Raw genomic sequence first — 20,604 nt, 5'->3', positions numbered from 1 at the left:
CTCTGTCTCTCTCTGTCTCTCTCTGTCTCTCTCTGTCTCTGTCTCTGTCTCTGTCTCTCTCTGTCTCTGTCTCTGTCTCTCTCTGTCTCTCTCTGTCTCTGTCTCTCTCTGTCTCTGTCTCTCTCTGTCTCTGTCTCTCTCTCTCCCTGTCTCTCTCTCTCCCTGTCTCTCTCTCTCCCACTCTCTCTCTCCCACTCTCTCTCTCCCACTCTCTCTCTCTGTCTCTCTCTCTCTGTCTCTCCCACTCTCTGTCTCTCCCACTCTCTGTCTCTCCCACTCTCTGTCTCTGTCTCTCAACCTCTCTGTCTCTGTCTCTCCCACTCTCTTTCTGTCTCTGTCTCTCCCACTCTCTTTCTGTCTCTGTCTCTCCCACTCTCTCTCTGTCTCTCCCACTCTCTCTCTGTCTCTCCCACTCTCTCTCCCACTCTCTCTCTGTCTCTCCCACTCTCTCTCTGTCTCTCCCACTCTCTCTCTGTCTCTCCCACTCTCTCTCTGTCTCTCCCACTCTCTCTCTGTCTCTCCCACTCTCTCTCTGTCTCTCTCTCTCTCTCTCCCACTCTCTCTCCCACTCTCTCTCTCTCCCACTCTCTCTCTCTCCCACTCTCTCTCCCACTCTCTCTCTCTCCCACTCTCTCTCTCTCCCACTCTCTCTCCCACTCTCTCTCTCTCCCACTCTCTCTCTCTCCCACTCTCTCTCTCTCCCTCTCTCTCTCTCCCACTCTCTCTCTCTCTCCCACTCTCTCTCCCACTCTCTCTCTCTCCCACTCTCTCTCTCTCCCACACTCTCTCTCTCTCTCCCCCACACACTCTCGCTCTCTCCCCCACACACTCTCGCTCTCTCCCCCACACACTCTCGCTCTCTCCCCCACACACTCTCGCTCTCTCCCCCACACACTCTCACACTATGGATCTGGATATCTTAACTGCCCTATACTACACTGAAATAACCTATACTGCTTACTTCCAGATCTGACTCAAGCTTCACACGGAAGACATCGAACCCCCCCTAACCCAGAAGACAGGTAACGAACACTTCCCCTCCAATGTATAACATTGCGGGAATGAGGGTACCTGGACTTTGAGGGTCTGCGGATCAGGTAAGATCCCAGACGGGATTGCTGCTTTAAATATTGTGAAGCGGGGGCATCCAGACACTAGTTAAGGGGTGCAGGAAACTAGTCATCCACATCTGGCTTTTTTTTTCTAGATTTGACATTTATACACACACACACACACCAAGGAATAATTGTAGTATAATGTAATACAATAAATAAACTAATATCAAAAACGAATGTTCTTACTAGGAATTTATTCAATTTATTTAATTTATGGCTTTTTTTTAAATGCGTGGCTGGGGGCGGGACTAGAGGCGGGGTTGGGGGCGGGACTAGGGGCGGGACTAGGTGGCGAGTAGATTTTTTGGTTCGGCGAGTAGATTTTTGGGTGATTTGTCAAGCACTGTATATATATATATATATATATATATATACATATATACATATATACATATATACATATATACATATATAAATTCACACCGATGAGACCCAAAAGGTCGAAACAGTTTGTCTGTAAGTGGGTTCACTTGCTTTGCATCTCATCCCAGGCTAGATTTAATATCTGTGTTTAAAAAGCGAGCATTGGCTTAAGGGCTCCATGTAATAATGGACTTGAGACAAATAGCTCTAACATATTTTGCAAAGTTGCACCAACTGGATATTTTCTGACTTTGAACATTGAAAACAAGCTCAAATTGAGCAAATGGGAGTCAGAAATGTCAATGAATTTGCCAGTCAAAAGAAATCTCCTCTTACCTCTGATAACAATGAGATAATCTTGGCTTTTCTCAGAGCTGCCTTTCACATCCCTGTTGCAATATGTAAAGCACCGTGAGGGTCTATATATCAAGGTAAACGTTTTGCAATTCTTGGACAACATAGGGGCACCAGATGTACTGTATCAATTAAACAAATTCCATTAAAGCTACAGTATAAGGGTCTATGTCTCAACATAAAGAAAAGCGTGTTTAGACACAATGCTCCATTTTTTGGAGCAGAGCTGTGGCATATGTAAGGACAGTTTTTTTTATACCTAATTAAGAAAGTTAGGCTTATGCCACTTCAGATATGGAGTTTTTTGGGGGTAAATAAAAGGCAAAGAGTGTTGCAGAGAGAGACACAGAATGTGATCCATCTCATTATAATCTGTGTACCAAGTAACTGTTCCCCAACTCCTCCTACAGACATTCCCCAAGGTGTAAGCTGGGGCAGACAGGGAAAACTTGGAGCAAAATGCTTTAGTGAGTGTACGGTGAAAATGTCATGGGTTTGCTCCAATGTTGTCTTGATACATCAACCCCATAGAATTTCCTTTTTTGATACATATTATTTCCCTTAGACTTTCTCCACTTCTGCCTTGATACATACACCCACAATTCTGTCCCCTGCCACCAGGTTTGTTAGGGCCCAAAACTCGAGCCTTTCACAGTAGAGGGGGGCATGGGTTGTTGAGCAGGCAAAAGGGGCACAGGTTGTTGAGTGAGGCAGGGAGCTTGAATCAAAGCCTGGCACAGATAGTGTGGCCTGGCCTGCTGATCACGGAAATCGGGGGTCGATTTCGGAGGTCACATGGCCTGGCCAGGTAAAGTAGTCACCCCCTGATGCTGGCCCTGTCTGCAGTGAAAGTAGCACCACAGAGATACATAACTGCTTAAACTCACAGAACTAGATTCACCAAGAATCAATTGAATGGTGAACCTTAGCTTGTGTTATTTTCTGTCAGAAAGGAGAGAAAATAAGTCAGTCCATACTGTAAGCCTATAAGTCTCCTGGCTGCAAAACCGATGTAAAAAATAAATAAATAAAACTTTTGTCAGATTTATCATTGCAAAAAAATCCTATTGCTTTCCCCAATACACGTGATGCTGTTTTTTTGCACCAGATTTATTCTACTTGTGCACCCATGAAACCTTGATAAAGGCAATCACCCTTTAGCCCTTTTCCTGCCCGAAAGGCCTGTGATGCATTGCTTTGTAATGCGTGGCAGGCAACTTTGACCAAACACTGAATAGCAGCTGCTATATAAAACATGTGTGTTTCGGAAAGGGGCCCAGGGACCAGCATAATAAAGGTTAAGCCCAGTCCCTGGCCCCTGCCCATCTTTTCCTGGGGCTCATCTGGCCACCAGACCCTGGAGAAACCCTGTTTAGTATGCTTGGTAACACCTTGCATACCCTGTAATTGTAATTCTTGATTCCTGTGTGTTTTAAACCAGCGGTCCCCAACCTTTTCGGCACCAGGGACCGGTATCGTGGAAGACAATTTTTCCACGGACCGGGGGGTATGGTTTCGGGATGATGTCATAGTGTGTGTGTCACAGTGTGTGTGTGTGTCAGTGTGTCAGTCACTGTGTGTGTCTGTGTGTCAGTCACTGTGTGTGTCTGTGTGTCAGTCGCTGTGTGTGTCTGTGTGTCAGTCACTGTGTGTGTCACTCACTGAGTGTGTCAGTCACTGTGTCAGTCACTGTGTGTGTCACTGCGTGTGTCACTGTGTGTGTGTGTGTGTGTCTGTCACTGTGTGTGTGTCTGTCACTGTGTGTGTGTCACTGTGTCTGTCATTCTGTGTGTCACTGTGTCTGTCACTGTGTGTGTCACTGTGTGTGTGTCACTGTGTGTGTCGGGGGGGGGCAAAAACGGAGCTGGTGGGGACAAAAACGGAGCTGGGGGGGGACAAAAACGGAGCTGGGGGAGACAAAAACGGAGCTGGGGGGGGGTAAAAACAAAGCTGGGGGGGGACAAAAACGGACCTTTTCGGCACCAGGGACCGGTTTCGTGGAAGACAATTTTTCAACGGACCCGGAGGGTATGGTTTCAGTATGATGTCACAGTGTGTGTCACAGTGTGTGTGTCACAGTGTGTGTGTCACAGTGTGTGTGTCACAGTGCTTCTGTGCTGGGGGACTTTGAGTTGCCAGAGAAGCAGAGAGCAGGACTTTTGAGCACAGAATTAAAAAGTGCTCAGCCACGTATTGCACCAAGAGATGTCTGGACAGTCCTTACCCCCACAGGAGTGGAAGACAACCCTGGGAAAGCCTTTGAAGTGGCACCTGGCACTAGGTAGCTAGGATTGCCCCTGTATTCCATGTTTTGGTGAGTGTAAGATCTTATTGTGATTTGTTCTGTGTTTGCTGGCTCCGTCCAGAATAAAAACTCTTTATTTGAACTGCTGTGTCCTGTCTGGTGCCTTGATCACAGTGTTAAGTTCTGGTCTCCTGTGACAATGTGGATTTTAATATTCTCTGCATAGCATGTCTTAGTGCAAGGGTGTGCAAGCTGGGGGGTGGGAGATTTTATTAGAGGGGTGGAAGATTTTATTAGGGGGGCGCGGTGGTTGCAGAGGCCTCACGCTCTTCCCCAAGGCATTTAAATTAAACCTATTACTTACCGAGATTCTGATTCCTGTTGATGCATCGCCATGGCAATGCGGCATCAAATTATGCCGTGGGGTCACATAATGTGACATCACATGACCCCGCTGCATCATTTGATGCCGGGAACTGAGGTAAGGGGGGCGCGAGGACCGGGGGCAGCAGGCAGGGGGTGCGCAGCTGCAAAAGTTTGCACACCCCTGGCTTAGTGAATAGATGTATGTGATCCTGTCCCAGTTCACTCCAATTGATTAAATAGTATCTTCGTAAAAATCTTGAAAGTGATTGTAAGCAGACTGATTGATCTGTACTGTAGTTCTTGAGGTCTTCTTTGTCTCCTTTCTTATGGATAATGATAACTATGACATTGCTCTACTGCTGTGGAATTTTCCTGTTCTTCAAGCAGCATGTAAAGAGTTTTTCAAGTATTTTCTCTATTTCTTCCTCAGCTTCTTTCAAGATTTCAGTTGTAATTCATCTTCCGGGAAGCCTATCCATACTCCAAATGTATTGCTTTTGCCACTTCTTATGGACGAACGCATGGTACTGTATAGTGCATTATTGGTGGAATCTTCTCACTTTTCCTCTGCTGGATTATGCCCTGTGTTATCTGTGTTCTCTTACAATTTCATGTAGAAGTCCACAAATCTTTCTTTGAAAAGTGAACAACCTTTTATTGTTGATCCATAGTCTTATTTGAGCGCAATTATTTGCTACTAACCAATCATAAGTCGCTCCTTTTGTCTTCTTTAACAGTTTCTTATCTTCTATAGTCTTCCTCATCATATCACAGTTAAATTTGATTACATATTTACTTATACGTTTACAGATTGTCTTGCACAGCTCTGTACTGTATATTCAATTATTGTCCATACGTCTTGGGATTGCTTCATTTCTTGTCATCTCTTCAGTAATTGCTTTGGATATTTTCTTATCCTGTCTTTTGTTAGCGATTCCTGCACTTTCAACTACAATCTTCATAAGTTCTTCATAATTGTGTTCTTCATAATTGTTCAGATATCCCCATGCATTTTGAGCAAACTGAAGCGATTTTTCAGTTCTAGTTGAAATTCTCTGCTGTTATTCTTGGGGTTATTGATGTTGATTGTTTTTATCTTTTTAATCAGTTTTCTTCTTTCCAACTTTTCATTCAGATTTTATTTGCAGTGAACAAGCAACAAAAAACACCAAGTGCTCGTAAACGTAAATATCTCAGTAGGAGTGCTTAAAAATGTAAGAAAGTGAAATATATACACAATTTATAATAAAAAAAGTCTTAGTGCAATGTGAATTTAAACTGAATCGCTACTCAAAAGCCAAAATGAACCATCCTCATAGTTCTTAAAGTTGATTTCCAAAAATGTAAAAAATATAGAAAACATAGTGCAATATGTCTAAACTTTGGTCAAATGTATATTCTGAAATAGATCGTGTGATGCCAAAACTCACATGGCCCCAATAATAATAAGGTAGTGTATATCAATAGAATGGGTTCAAGAATCTTCCCTGGGGTATCTTCATCTCCTTCCAAATCCCTCTTAGCTGTGATGTAATAAAGCTGTATACGGGACAAAAAAGGCAGTGCTCCCAGAGACGACTGAGTGTTCTCCCCCTTCCTCGCCTACCTGGCTCAGCACAGCCCTGATCCGAGCCATCGGTCTGCACCAAAAACCGCTTGCTTTGGAAGGGACTTGCCAGGATCGGGGCACTTGCCAAATCGGACTTGAGAGCCTGAAATGCCTCTTCACACGTGGGAGACCAGGCTACCAGAACCTAGAGTTTCTGCTTGGTCAGGGGTTTGGCAAGGGCGCTATACTGGGGCACAAACTTACGGTAGTAACCGGCAGTGCCTAAGAAAGCCATAACCTGCTTCTTGGTACGGGGGACTGGTCAGTTTACAATGGCCTCCACCTTGGCAGGCTCAGGCTTGAGGTGCCCTCCGCCTACCCGGTGACCCAGGTACAGTACCTCAGCCATGCTGACTAGGCACTTGGATGGCTTGAGGGTTAACCCAGCTTCCCTGATCCTCGTTAGCAAAGCCGCTACTTGTTCAAGATGTGCCTCCCATGTGTCACTAAAAACGGCAATATCATCTAGGTAAGCCCTAGCATATCCCTGCATCCCTTCCAGTAATCGGTTGACCAGATGCTGGAAGGTAGCCGGCGCGTTCTTCATCCCGAATGGCATAACTGAAAACTCATCCATGCAACAGCTCATCCATGCGGGGCATGTGATTGTCATCTGACACAGTCTGAGCATTGAGCTGCCGGTTGTCGACACAGAACCAGGTGGTCCCATCCTTCTTGGGCACAAAGACTACTGGCGAAACCCAAAGACTCTGAGACAATGCTATTACTCCTAGGGCCAACATCTCTTCTACCTCTTCCTCTATGCTCCGCTTCACTTTGGTAGAAACCCTGTAAGCATTCTTGTGGAGGTGCTGGTGATTCCTGGTGTGGACCGGGTGATTGGTTAGATGGGCCCTGCCCGGCTTATATGTGAACAGGATCCAGTACTCCTCTAATATTGCTCTCGCTTGCTTCCGGTGGGGAGCTGCGAGATGGGGACCTGCTCCACTGAACATTTCTGCTGGGCTTTCCCAGGAGAACGGGCAGAGCTTGGCTACCGGGTCCCCCAGCGGTGGGCTACAGATAGCCAGTACCGCTATCTTACTCGTATGATATGCTTTCAGCGTATTTATGTGGTAAGTCTTGTGCCTATCTGTCTCTGGATCCAGGTTTACCACATAATTACACTCGTTCATCCGCCGGTGGACCGTGTACAGGCCAACCCAGGCAGACAGTAATTTGTTCTGCCGAGTGGGCTTCAGAATAAGCACTTGCTGCCCTGGAATAAACTATCTGCTACGGGCACTCTGATCATACCAATGCTTCTGCTTGGTCTGAGCTGCCTGATGTTAGCCTGTGCTAACCCCATGAGTCTCTCTAACTGGTCCCTGAGCTCCACCACGTACCATAGCACAGAGGCATCGGTATTAGTAGTCTCCCCTTCCCGTCCCTCATGGAACAGATCGAGCGGTCCTTGGACACAGTGCCCATACAGAAGCTCGAAAGGGGAGAAGCCAGTAGACTCTTGCGGTACCTCTCTACGCAAACAGAAAGTGCTGCAAGTGAGTTTCCCAGTCTCCCTTCCCGGCTTCCACAAATGTTCACAGCATTTGCTTCAACGTCCCATTGAACTGCTCACACAGTACATTGGTTTGGGGATGGTAAGGGGCTGTGCAGAGGGCTTTTACCACACACGTAGCCCAAAGACACTGGAGCAATTCAGACATGAAATGTATCCCCTGATCAGTTAGGATCTCAATAGAAAAGCCTACCCTAGTAAAAATTTCATCAGAGCCTCCGCCACCTTTCTTTCTCTCACAGCCTCAGAGTATGGGGTTGCAAAATCAACCACTGTGAGGATGTAATGCTTCCCCGATTGACTATGGATCAGTAGCGGACCCACAATGTCTACCGCTACCCTCTGGCAGGGCTCACTCATCACAGGTAGTGGTCCCAGGGGGACCTTCACACGGTCACCCGATAAAGAAAATCACCATTGCTTGGCAACTTTATGCTGCATGCCTATTCTACAGGCACACACCCCAAGTCATGGGGGGGGGGTTGGAATCGTAACATGCTGTTACTGCAACTGGAAGCCAAGATGATCTACAACCTGGATACAGTCAGTCACAGAGGCCTCAATGAGGATTTTAAATTGAGCTGTTTCCTTTATATCTATGATATGACTGATCACACAGGACATCACTACAGATATCGGGACATCTCAACATACTGACACCAGACATTGGACACCCTGGATCTGCCAGATAAAAATTGAGTCAACATAGTGCACTTTTTATAACAGATCATCCCCCCACGAATGACGTTCACAATATCCAGAGGACCAGTGGATGATGCCCACTAAAAATAATACCATCATGTCGTCCGGAGATGATGTCCCCATGATAAGTTATAAGACACCATGGACATTTATATCATTGCCTTCTGGCATAACGCGTGGTTACTGACATTTCAGTAACAACACTCTGGAATACATTATTCTGCTTCATGGTGAATCAAGATGACCACACTTTATCAATAAGTGATCGCTTTCCTGATCATTAGCTCAAACAAGAATGGATATCTCTGATGGAAAACAGCGCTCACTGAGCTTGTACCTTTTATTTGGACTCACACGAGTTAGAGAATTGATTCCAACTTTCATGCACTGTATCATGTTTGCCAGCAACATCATTTGTATATATATTTATATATGTTCCCTCATACAGATCTCACTATGTTGGGTGTTATGTCACATTTCTTAGTCCCATAGTATGGCTCATCTTTGTTTGTGCTAGCAGACCATAGTAGCAAGCCTCATCCTCCCTTAAAGCCTGTAGCTAAATTGACTGTTGTCAAGATGCTTAGCAACCACAGAAGCCTCCAAGGGGATCCAATCGGACGGCTGGTAGTGCGCATGCCATTTATCAAAATGGAGAGAAGAGAGAGAGAAGAGAGAGAAGAGAGGGAAAGAAGAGACAGAAGAGAGAGAGAAGAGAAGAGGGCAAAAGCAAAATTAAACCTACTCTGCTCAGGAGACTAAGTAAACAAATCAAAACTTCACTAATTACCATCACTGGCCAGCTAATCTGGTTCAAAGTCAAACACCCAAAATGTGTAGCAGAAGTTTAGTGCATAGCCCTTGTCCTCACATGTATAAACCCAATCAGCAGTGTTTTCCAAGGTAGATTTGCAGTATCTCAGGGCGGCAGGTATACAGCCTTCTCTAGCCCTCTGTGTGAAACACTGGCGGAATTGTCAGGCTGCCTTTATAAACCTTGCAGCTCATGATAATTAGTTGCACCTGGAAGCTGCTGTCAGCAGAAGTTAACCTTATCATTCTGGAAATAGAGCACTGTAACAGGGACTTATTCCTGTTGAAGTTACTATCTCTAAAATCCAGCAGGGATCTGGCTAAGTGCAGCAGGCGATTAACCAGACTCCACCTGGCCAATTAAGTCTGTAAGAAAAGTCTCCTGTTGGAAACAGGAGAGAGATTCCTTAGCTCACATTTGGTCTGACATAAGGAGAAGGAGGATTGCAGAGATTTCCTTAGCCCACAACTCGGCTGATCTGAGGAAAATATGATGTCTTGATGCACACAGAAGGACTGTATGCTGACAGCAAGACAAGGGGAGAACACCTCTATACCTGGACACAGAGACTGCCATAGCACACAAGGATGCTGACCAAGGAGAACAGAGAGGCTTTCCCCTACAGCAACAACAACAGAAACAGAGAATTTCTAGTTGACAGACGGACGGACGGATGTACGTGTGTACGTACGTGTGTGTGTGTGCAATAAAGAATGTCACTTGTGAGCACATTCACATGTCTTAGACAGGTCTGCAACCCTGCCTTTCAACCATTATCACCTAGCATACAGTGCTTCCACCGCAGCAAGTGATATTCTTTATTGGCTATATGCTAACGGTGGAGGTTTTCTGTCGCCTTTTTCACCCACCATAACTTAAAATGTATGGTAAACCTACCCAGCCTAGAAATATTGCAAAGCAAGTATAAACCAACCTCACACTGATGAGACCCATTATGGTTGAAACATGTCTGTGAGTGGTTTGACTTGCTTTGCTAGTCCTATGCTGTGCTTAAAAACTGTGTGAACAGCGATGCATTTGCTATTGTGGGCTCATTTGCATGTAATTTCCCAGAATCCCTTGCTGCGGTGGAAGCACTGTATGCTAGGTGATAATGGTTAAAAGGCAGGGCTACAGACCTGTCTAAGACATGTGAATGTGCTCACAAGTGATATTCTTTATTGGCTATATGCTAACGGTGGAGGTTTTTTTGTTGCCTTTTCACCCACCATAACTTAAAATGTGTGTATATATATATATTAGTTTTTTTGGGGTGGTAGTCAGCATAGCTACCCACCCAGTTAGATAGGGCATATACAGTAATGTCTAGTTATTCTCCAAAGTGGAGCAGGTTTATCTTTTATGTTTTGTGTTTACATTGTTAAAGGAACAGTCAATAAAGCATTATATTAATTTCACGCTAAAACGGTCCTTTTTGCATACCTCTGCACATATCTCTTACATATGGTGAGTGAAGTGGGATGAGAGGTGGCCCTTGAATTTAAAAGGGGCTCCGGAGACTGCCTGTGAATTTGTGTGCTTTTGCCTGCATACATTTCCTGCAAACAGCCTGAGCAACAAAACACAGAATCACATTCAGAAGTGACCAGAATTAAAGGGCTACACACCCAGGCAGGAAAACTACACTGCTCTGGAAAAAGCCACAAGGTCACAGTTTAACTGGGAGGACTACCACAGACGGTGACCCACACAAGGTACTGATGCTGTGACCAGAGTCTACCCCACCACTTGTAGGAAGAGAAAAAAACAAAAAACCCATGGGATTTTATAATGGCTGCCCAGCTGGTCAAATACAGACTCGGCAAGAATGGGGAAGAAAATGTGTTCATGGAATAAAGAGCCCAGCCACACAGAGCTGTGTCCCTTTAGGCCTTATTCGGATGATGAGGATGATCCCTATGTGGCCCAAGAAAAAGGGCTGCAGCCAGAGGAATATTATTTTCAACGTGCCAAGGAACTGCAGCAGAAGCAATGCGCTGTGGTCACAAGGTGCAAGGAATCGGGGAACATGTCACCTGCAGCGTGTTCCCTCCTTACCTGCTGCAGCGCGCCTCCTGCTCTGGTTACAGAGTGCGCGCGCACCCGCAGATCTTCACTTCGTGCCACAGAGCGTGGCTCCGCTCCCCGGTCACGTCGCGCATCTGTCACATGCGGCGCGCGCACATGACGGCGTGCACCGCTCCCCAGCTGCGTGGCAAGTATTCCTAATTGCCCACTTGTCGCCTGCAGCGTATCCTAGCCTCCGCAGAGGCCGCACCTCCGCTCCGCCTCCCTTGCTATTGGTTCCTGTTTACCTTAAAGGAGTTTCACTTTCACTTCTGCCTTGCTGAGCATAATCTGTGTAGCCTAGTGTTCCTGTTTTTGCTGTGCCTTTCCTTGTGCCTTTTCCTGTGTTTTTCTCTGCTGCTTCCTTCTGTACTGATTCGGCTTGGCTTTAGGACCCTCTCTGGATAACAACCCCGGCTTGACTATTGGACCACCTCTGGATAAAGACCCCGGCTTGCCTCAGACTACCCGCACCTCTCTAGTCCTGACCACGGCTATCGGATATACTACCACTCTCCCGGTTCCAACCCCTGACCACGGCACAATGGACATTGACCATCCCTCTGGCTCCGACACTGGACTCCGGCAAGTATCTCAACTAACTTGATCTCTCCAACCCAGACCCGGCTACGCTAACTATCCACTCTCCAGGCGTGCCTCCGCTGCTGTGGGTGCAGTCTTGTACTTTCCCACTTCAGTACCGGGGTCCCGCCTTGTTCGTGATGAGCACAAGCGTTACAGGAAGATACAGAAGTTTTACTTGGCAAGGACACAACCAGCATAACTGATGAGAAAGAATGTGTGCACAGTACTGCTGATGTTTCAGGACCTAACAAAGTAAAGAAGAAAAAGTCTACAGAGACGCCTGTGAGAGCTACATTTTGCATGATTTTTACTTTCTTAAATAGCCCCCAATGAGGGCTATGCATAAAGAATAGTTTTTTGAAAATTAATTCTTTGGCAACATATGTTGTTACGTCATTAATTATGTTACATTCAGCACACGTTTTCTTATTCTTTGTATGTGTCATGCAGGGGTGGAACAACTCTCCCTTGAGCGCTGGTACAGGAAAACTTCCCCTCTCTCTTCTCTTCCCCTCTCTCTTCCAGGGTCTACCTGTCCAGAGGGGTGTGCAGGACCTAAGCAGGCGGCGGAGTTGGGAGTCCAAACAGGTGGTGATTGTGGAAGTTGGGCCCAACTACTGGTGGGACCTAGCTTCTAAGTTAAGACTGCCTCCCTCTGTGTGCTCCTTCAGGCGCCTCCACTACCATGTAAGGCCCAGGCTGCCCCACTGCATAGGTAGGGCCTCGGGGGAGGGAAGAGAGAGTGGGAGCACTGTAGAATTGCCGGAACATGGTGGATGGTAGTATGGGCAGATATGCCCCTAACAGTCTGTGCCTTGGTGCAGCTGAAGCGGCTGCACCTATAGTAGTTCCACCACTGACATCATGTTAATACATATGAATACATTAATAATTGTTTGATTCTACTCGCATTTGTCTTTTATGCCAAAAACAATTGACGGACAATTTTGATGCATTTCGGCCACACATTAATTCATTGCTTGTGAACGTCAACTCAGCAACGTTTTTTTTCACGACTCAGAAAGGGCACATTTTGCATGGTTTATGACCTCATGCGTAAGTCTTGCACATCTCTTGTTACTAATAGGCTAAATTGGGGGAAAACAAAATGTTAGCACAAACAGCAAATTCAGCCCATTGGGGGTTAAATGATCAAGTTTCAAAGCTGCAGCAAACTCAAGCCAAACTGGATTTATAAAATGATAAACCATTTATTGGGACCAACTACCCTGATGAAGTCAATTGTATGAGAAAACGTCATCAAGTGAGCACGGATTCAGGTGCCAAGCTCAAAAGTCCCTTGAATTTCAAATGCCTAGTTACATGAACCATGGAGGCAAAAACCAGACCACGTGTTTTGGAAGATTGGCTTTTGCACAATTAGGATCTTTACTTAGAACGGTATAATGGAAATATATGCAGAGCTGCATGTAGCCAAAATCTGGAGATTTTATCACTTCTGAGATATAAAGACAGTACGTTTGTGAGTGCAATCATATACAGTGCACACTGTCAGTTTCTGTCTCAGCCTCCCAAGTAATATTAAGCAAAATCACTATTGTTCCCCTCTACTTAGCTTCTTACTGTACATTCTATAGCCCTTTCTGTCTTTCAGCTTCCATTTACTAATACATAGATATAGATTACACCATATTATAATGACAATGAAGTACAGTGAAAAGAAGCAGGATGATTTCTGCCTTATCAAATACGGAGCAGCCGTCTATGATAAAAGCATCCTAAAGTGGCTACTTGCTCTTCTCTGCTAATTGTCAAGGATTAGGCACAAACAGACCCCAGCTGGGATCTGACCAATTGGCTCATAATGAGTGCTATGCTAGTAAATGGCAATCTTATAAAATTACACCAAATATCAAAATACCTAATACATTTAAATTTACCTTCATCCCCCACAACATTTCATTCCACAATACTTCAATCTTACTGCAATAGTTGAATCCATATTACAAGTACACAAAGGCAAATAAAACCACATAAGAATAACAATGAAAAATAAAAGGGGTGCTTATCAGTCTTCCTAGTGCAATGCAGGTGCAATCAACAAAGAGCACAAACAGTGGAATAACTGCGGAGCTCCTAAGAATAGTGAATATCATCTCAGACGCTATGTATATTGATAACCAGTACATATACTATAGGTACAATCTTCGTCCCACGCAGGCTCCTCCTTGGGTAGGGTATTTAGAGCGAGACAACTATAGGTTGGAACCTCGCTCTGACCCCTTGGTGGTAGAGGCGTGCTGCCTAGGGAGTAAATCGATAGATTTTTTGCGGGTGTATCTAGAGAGGTACACAGAAAGGGTCCCTTTGTTGGCGCACCGCAGACCGTTATAGAATAAAAGTGGTCAGGGGTGAAAATAAAGATGTATGGTACAATGTATTCGTATTTTATTAACAAATGAAGGTGTAATAAAAACAGTATATGTATTTAGATTCTACTAAATATACTGTGTTAAGTATATTATTTCTCTAATATAAAATTACCAAATTACTTATTCAGATGCTATTCGGTGAAGTCCAGTAACTAGAGATATCAGGATACCGCCTAAAAATAGATCACATTTTTTTCGCCTTCCTTGATCTGGAGTTAAGCCTACTGCACCGACACACTTTATTCGAGCAAATACCCAGTATGTACCTGGCAGATACCTGGAATGCGCCGCTCCTCACCTCTGACAAGCCCCGTTGTGTTTGCCTTCCCAGCCTGGGTTCATGCCTGGCTGACGGGCGGCTGATCTGTTAAATGATAATGATTAGGATTTAATAGGCTGCAATGCTTCGCGTGTCTACCAGATGGCATAAATTCATGAATTGTAATGCAGTATATATATATATATACTGTGCAGTATTGCAGCCAGGGGGAATAAAATGCTTCAATCCCTGCCTGGAAAATACCTCAATGCACTCGGGCAGAAAACAGTCACAAACCTCAATACACCCGGGTATACCCGAATTCGTGGGACTAGCCGAGCTCGAATAAAGTGTGTCGCCAGTGTATCTTGCCTATGTACATTAGGATTGGAGGGTGGCTCCTCCTACCTAGTTGAAGCTCACCCCCTCCCACATTTAAATGGTTAAAAGCTCACTCCATTGCATCTCCCATTCTCAGGGGAACTTGATTGCTTGCAGTTTGATTATGACAAATCTAATACAGAGTGTTTTTCCTGGTAATGTACAGGTTAATAAGAGCTTCAATCAGACTTAGAACTATGCAACTAATTTTGACAGATTTATTATAAATTATTCTCCTGGTAATGCACAGGTTATTAAGAATTTATATTAGTGTTAGGTACCCTTGAGATGTGGTCTGCCATGTAGTGGCTCAAGGGCTTACAACACTTTGGCCAAAATGTTAAACTAAAAGACCATTTTATTTAATAGATATCTATACATATATATTTAGGCACTTTACCGTGTATAAGTTTCACTGGATGTGCACTGAGCTCTGTCTGTGTTTCATGTTCTGTCTCTGGTTTTTAACTATGTACATTATGGCAACTATATACAGAGGCAAGATAGGGCTAACCAACCTAGCCCAAGTTGGGCAACTAAAGGATTAATAGTTTCATATATAGTTGTTATGATTTTTGTATTAGAGTATTAACAGATGTAGCATCACTTATTGTTTCTGGCACTGAAGCGAGTGTGACAGTGCTCGTCTCAGACCAGGAAGTGTACCCGCAGAGCTGAGGCATTATATGGAGAAAGACCAAAGGCCTCAGAACTGGTCCTGATAAAGATAGCGTAGTCAGGGTCACAGGCAGAGATGAAGTATAGTGGCCCTGCTCTCTCCCCATGTCCCTCACCTAGCACACACTGCCCCTGCAGTCTCCCCTATATCCCTCACCCAACGTGAACTGCAGGGAAACAGACACCTTCCTTGGGCACTGGCTGGATGGATATGGCTTCTTTATAAAGGCCTAACACATGTGTAGCCAATCTCATTCTCCATCTTGGAATGGTGTGAGTGAAGCAACTTCCTGTATTTGGAGTGCGGGCATAATGAGGCTGCTTCCTGGTTTCACCCATCTTGGTAAAGGCGAAGTGTCAACTGGGTACGGCCATCTTGGTTGACGCAAAGTAACACCTCAGGGATGCGCTAGTGCTGAAGGGGAGCGGTGGCGGGCCCTAATAGCAAGCTGCGGTCATGCGTTCGAGGTGGCACTGGAGCAGAAGGAATACCGTTAGACACTGTGTCCAGAGCAGTGGATTTATGCTTTTTTCGACAGCGCCTCTGGAGACAGTAAGTCTTGCTGCATCTGTATGTTGTATATTAAACCTTTGGTGCCTGAAGGCATTCATTTGCAATGCATCTGCCAGTAGCCTCAGACACTATGGGTTACATTATTTTTTTTCCATGTGTGGTAAACTCAGCCGGTACAATCAGCATTTACAATTCTTTGTTTATAATCTACAAGAGTGCAAAAAACACAAGACCATTGCAGATCCAAATTCACGATAACCATTACCTATTACTTATAGCATGCTTCATAAAAGCCTGCACATCTTTAACTCTTCCAAATATTTAATTTAAAATTAAGTTTTAGTTACATATTTGGGCTGCAGTATGATTTAATTATTTTTACATGTCCGCTGCGCTGTATTCCTCCTGTTTCATCATCAAGAATGAAATTAGAAGTTAGGATTTGCCTGACCTGGGATTACCTTGGGATGGTGGGCAGACCTTTCATACTTTGTCTACAATATGTAGCTAAAACCCCAATATAAATGACATATTAGAAATAGATAAAGATGGCTTTTATTCAGCATGATAGAAGTAATAAAAAATGGTTTATTATTAATGATTAAATGGATTTGAGTGAATTTGGTTGTGCATTCATCTTGTTTATGCTGTTAAATTATTTTCTGCCTTTGTTTTATTTGTAAAAATTCTATTATTTACCCTTCAAGAGAGATTATAACTTAAATTGAACTCAATTTGCAGCTCAAGTGTTAAAGCAGCAATCCCCCCAGCTCCTTTTTTTTTTTATCCCTCCACCTCGCTTTTTTGCAGGATGTGAACCATGGGGTATCCTGGAGCCGGACTGCTATTTTCATCTCTGGGGACCACCCCGTTCCCAAACCAGTGAAGTTACTGGGTTTAAACTTCCCTCCAGTGGAAACAAAGTGGCCGTAAAACCACAAGCCAATAGGAACAACCTCATCGCTTGTTGCTTCCTAATGGATGGGTAATTTATTTGGTTAATATCTTCAGAATGGTAGTGTTGCTGGAGCTGAAAATAGCGCAGGTAAAAATAGGAGGCTTTAACTTATTGCATTATTTGAGCAATATTTAACATAATATATGTAATATAGTGCAAACTTTATGAAGATAGTAATATCAGTGAACAAAGCGATATTTATGCGTTAAAAACGTCCATTCTTTTTTTAAATGCAAACATGGTGCAATTGTTGGGCAAAATTTGCACCAAAAAAAAATCCCTTTTCCATATATTGCCATGGCTGGTCCAGACTATCTTTCTTCCCTCCTGTCATGTAAGTCCTAGTAGCTACAGGCAGTGACAGGCTATCCTGTGGGGTTTACCCCCCCCTACGAGCCTCCCTGAGTGGCAGGAGAGGTGGTGACACTGGGTCTGTGTTGCAGCCAATCATGGTGCAGACCCTGTGCCCTCCCCTTTTGCATTAGGGAGGATGCCTTCCAAATTATAGAGTCAGTGCCTTCCCACCCGGGGAAAGTAGAGGAGCTCAGCTCCTCATGGAGCTGATTGAACCAAGATCTGTGCATCGCACAAGGCCTCAACATTATCTGCTGGCCATCACCATCCAAGGGCCTGACACCCATTCTCCACTATATGCAACGCTGTTATACCATCTGCAGTAGCTGCATCAAATAAAGACCCTGTTTATATACTTCTGGCTAAGTCGCAGTCTATTTGACAGAAATATAGGAGAAAAGAACTGTCATGGTAGGGACTGCCTGCAGCTCTGCTGTAGCCTACAGTGACTGGAGGCGCTGTCACCAAATGAAAAGAACCTGAGGATCACATAAAGCCTGTCCCGTTCCCCACAACATCGCGGAAGCTCATCTCTCCTGGACCCTCACAGGTAACCAGCACCACACGGACCTGTAGCCTAGGCAAAATCTCCCAGAGTGGGGGAAACAGTGCTACACATACAATTATGATTATTAATTTGAAAAAGCGCTCACATATACAGTATTCCACAGGGCAGTACAATCGGAGAGTAGAATTATGTCAATTATATCAACAAGAATGACATATCAAATAAGGGCAAAAGGAACGGCTCAGTGAGTAAAGACACTCTGAAAACAATAACGTTGGGTTTGAGGAATTTAAATAGATTGTAAGTTCTATGGGTCAGGGATGTGTGCCTGCAAAATGTCTCTGTACAGCGCTGAGTACACTGACAGCACCATACATGGGGAAAAAATCTATTATTATTATTATTCAAGGACAAACAAGAACACACAGACACAGAAGGTAATGAGGGCCCTGCTCCTGAGAGTTACAATCTAGAGGGAATACGGGGCAATGTTGAAACAAAATGTAAAGTGGCTTCTCATTGTGGGATGGAGTGTGATTCAGGGTGGAGTGTGGTCCAGCCCCACAGCTGGTCCCATTTAAATTAGGAGGTGTTACATAGCATGGAGTTTGCTCTAGCCGCACAGCTGTTCCCAATAGGGTTTAGTGTGTGTGTGTGGGGGGGGGGGGGGGGATATGTTAGGGGTATGCTAGTTAAGCATCATTGAAAAGGGCGTTTTTTAAATGTGTGAATGCTGCGGGAGAGCCTGATGGTCCGTGGTTGGGAATTCCAGAGAGAGAGCGCTCAGCATAGGAGAAGTCTTGTAGGTCGGAGAGAGAGAAGAGGTAAAAGGTGGGAGCAAAGGCGGATGTCATGGGAAGAAAGTAGGGGGCGTTTAGGGATAAACTTGGGGTGAGTGTTGAGATGTAAAGGGGTATTATTAAGAGCTTTGTACTGCAAGTCAAAATTAGGGTTTTGAAATTGAGTCTAGATTATATTGGAAGTCAGTGTAGGGATTTGCATAGTGGAGCAGCAGAAGTGGTGCAGAGAGTTAGGTAGATGAGTCTGGTAGCAGCATGTTTGTACTGATTGGACTTGGGACCAGTGGACAAGGGGAATGCCATCAAGGAGAAAGTTGCAGTAGTCAACGCGGGACAATGACTTTAATATAAGGAAGAATGTGCTTAATACATATAGCAAATGCTTTTAGGGTATAAAAAGAAAAGTGAGTGAGATATAATGAATGGAAACCCTGACTCATTTCAATATCTTCCTCAGGCTAAAATAAGTGCCTACATTGGGACATGTTGAGATAATGGCTGAGATAAATAATTTCTGTAGACATGTATGGGGTTGCCTATCAAAGTCTCCCAGTTGCAAAACTGAGTCAAAACTAGTGCATACGGACTGAACTAGATTTATCAAAGCAGAGCATGTTATGATTTCAGTGGGATGTTCTTCCTTGGAATATTGGTGCAGTTTTTTTGCCCCTTTTTTGGAGCCAGGGCACTTTAATAACTGATCGCCTAGAGCAGGAGTGTCCAACTCCAGTCCTCAAGGGCCACCAACAAGTCAGGTTTTAAGCATATCTGTGCTTCAGCACAGGTGGCTCAATCAGTGGCTCAGTAGTTGACTAAGCTACTGATTAAGACATCTGTGCTGAAACAGGGATATCCTTAAAACCTGACCTGTTGGGGGCCTTGGAGGACTGAAAGTGGTCACCTCTGGCCTAGACATTCATGCAGAGATTCTCACACACGCTTACATATGGAATCAGTACTAGGAGATGGAATAAAAGGTGCCAGGAATGAATGGAACAATATTGGGAAATATGACTCTGGGGGTACAGGTATATATATATATTTCACTTTTGGGGACTGGGAAGGGAAGCCAATATGGAGTAAGAGAGGATAAGAAATTAGAATTGAAACCAGGATGAACTTTGAGCAGAATTTGAGGAAGAGATAGATTCGAAAGCTGGATGAATTAATCAACCAACGCGCAGAGACAGCACCCACAGTAGTTCTGGTGGCTAATGTGACGTGTGTAGATGAAAAAACTAGTCTCCCAGAATGCTGGATATTCATAGGAGAAGTCTTGATCAGTTTAATCCTGATGAAGACATCAGAAAAGGGCCTCAGGGTCAGGTGATCCAGAATGACCTAATCAGCCAGAGGAGTAATGCATCAATAAGTTCTGGGTGAAGAAGGTTTCTGCAGGATATTTCCTAACTAGCAAATGTGTGTAGTAGGGTTCCCCTGGGTCCCCCCTCATTACCTTCACTGCGGGGGCGGTCGCAGGTGCAGCCGGAGCCAAGCGGCAGACCCGCCGGCACTTTGAGAAGGTGGGGGCTGAGCAGGGAGCGCTCCGGTGCTCTGCGGCGGCCCGCAAGCTCAAGGCTCCGCCATGTTGTCCTTTGTGCATGCGCAGTACAGATGCACGGCGGGAGGCCCTCAGGGAGATCGCGCATGCGCAGTACAAGCGCGCGAGAGGCTGGCCAATCAGAGAAGGCTCTTGGCAGGGACTACAAGTTCCATGGGCCTTAGGGACGCACCACCTGATGCCAGGGAGCCAATAGGGTGTGAGGATTCCTCTAGTGAAGTGAGGAAAAGGCTTACAGGGGAGCACGTTGGGTCAGTCGGCGACAGGAGAGGCTAGGGAATACGTACTGCACACAGTACTGAACGTTGATACACACTCTATGACTGTGCTCCTTTGAATTTGGATTAACTCCACTTGCTATTTGCCTCCAAAACAAGACGGGTTTTTTGCCTTGCTAGTTGAAGCTTATTTTGGTATCTTAACCATTTTCAGTCTCATGACATTATTGAAGAGATCTGA

The sequence above is a fragment of the Ascaphus truei genome, chromosome 1 (assembly GCF_040206685.1).
Source record: "Ascaphus truei isolate aAscTru1 chromosome 1, aAscTru1.hap1, whole genome shotgun sequence".
NCBI classification, from domain to species: domain Eukaryota; kingdom Metazoa; phylum Chordata; class Amphibia; order Anura; family Ascaphidae; genus Ascaphus; species Ascaphus truei.
This window is presented reverse-complemented; position numbering follows the sequence as displayed.